The following is a 1,666-nucleotide window of genomic DNA, read 5'->3' as shown; positions in this document are numbered from 1 at the left end:
AACAAACACACTGAGAGGGAAATTATAGAAACAATACCTTTTACAATAGCACCGAGGAAAATGAAATTACCTGGTAATTAATCTAACTAAAGAAGTCAAAGAGCTTTTCAAGAAAAATTACAGTGCTCTTAAAAAAGAGATCATAGAGGATTTCAGAAAATGGAAAGATATTCCATGCTCTGGATAGGAAGAACCAACATTGTGAAGATGGCCATACTCCCAAAATTGCAGTACAGATTTAATGCAATCCCTATCAAACTAACACCAACATACATACCTCACAGAGCTAGAGAAATCATTAGTAAAATTTATTTGGAACCAGAAAAGACCTAATAGCAAAGGCAATTCTGGGCAATAAAAACAGGGCAGGAGGCACTACAATTCCTGACTTGGAATTATACTACAAAGCTACTGTGATAAAATCAGCATGGTACTGGCAACAAAATAGACCTGAGGATCAATGGAATACATTAGAAGACGCTGAAACCCCTACGAACACACTCAGCCAACTTATCTTTGACAAAGGGGCCTAACATACTCAGTGGAAGAAAGATAGCTTCTTTAACAAACGGTGCTGGAAAAACTGGCTCTCTACATGCCGAAAACTAAAACTTGACCCAGGTCTATCACCATGCACTAAGCTAAAGTCAAAATGGATTAAAGATCTAAATATTAAAACAGAAACACTGGTGGGATTGATCCATTCAGATATGGATTTATAAACAGAAGGTGGTAAAACTGTCCAGAACAACGCACAGGAGAGAGGTATCACACGGCCCAGCCCCAAAGATGGGGAACTGCCTCAAATCCCCCACCTCGGATGACATCTCCCTGCTTCATGAGTCTCAGTCGGACCGGGCCAGCTTTGGCGAGGGCATGGAGTCAGATCAGGAGCCACCACCGCCATATCAGGAACAAGTTCCAGTTCCAGTCTATCATCCAACACCTAACCAGACTCGGCTTACAACTCAGCTGACTGAAGAGGAACAAATTAGGATAGCTCAAAGAATAGGCCTTATACAGCATCTGCCTAAAAGGAGCTTATGACCCTGGAAGAGATGGATCAGAAAAAAAGATCCAGGAGTGTGTGATCTATATGATGGACTTTGTTTATGGGGACCCGATTCGATTTCTGCCATGCATGCACATCTATCACCTGGACTGTATATATGACTGGTTGATGAGGTTCTTCACATGCCCCTCCTGCATGGAGCCAGCTGATACAGCACTGCTTTCATCCTATGAAACTAAGTGAGCCACGGTCTCTTGTCTGACTTCAAGTGAACCATCATTTCTGGTGGTTTTGATCTTTTGTCACTGAGCCCAAAGAGCCAGGGATTACGAATTAAGATCATGCACAAAAGTTTCCTTAAAATTCCTGGATGGCTGCAGATGTTGAGGAAAGTATGTAATATTTTAGAAACTTAGGGATAAAAAGTAGGATGGTATTTTTATGTAAAGTCTTGACCCAGTGTTTAAAAAGATAATTGTATTTAGATCTTGTTATTGCTCCAGTACATAGGAATTGTGTAAAGTGTTACAGCAGCTGTTTATGTTTAAATTGTGTATGTTGAAGATTAGGAAAAAGATAGTGGTTATTTTTCCTAAATGAAATTATTCTTCTCCCTTCCACCTCGATTTCTTTTCTGAAGTTACTGGCATTTGG

At 40.2% G+C, this 1,666-nt stretch overlaps 1 protein-coding gene and 1 pseudogene across 5 annotated transcripts in view; one reads left to right on the top strand and one right to left on the bottom strand.

The window, feature by feature from the left end:
* The window catches only part of Pds5b (PDS5 cohesin associated factor B), a 263,841-nt gene that overhangs the window by 194,214 nt on the left and 67,961 nt on the right, over nucleotides 1-1,666 (bottom strand). The window lies entirely within an intron of this gene.
* On the top strand, nucleotides 772-1,255 carry LOC101589258 (annotated as a pseudogene).

Source organism: Octodon degus, unplaced genomic scaffold, assembly GCF_000260255.1.
Source record: "Octodon degus isolate 3935 unplaced genomic scaffold, OctDeg1.0 scaffold00038, whole genome shotgun sequence".
Classification (NCBI taxonomy): Eukaryota; Metazoa; Chordata; class Mammalia; order Rodentia; family Octodontidae; genus Octodon; species Octodon degus.
This window is presented reverse-complemented; position numbering and strand designations above follow the sequence as displayed.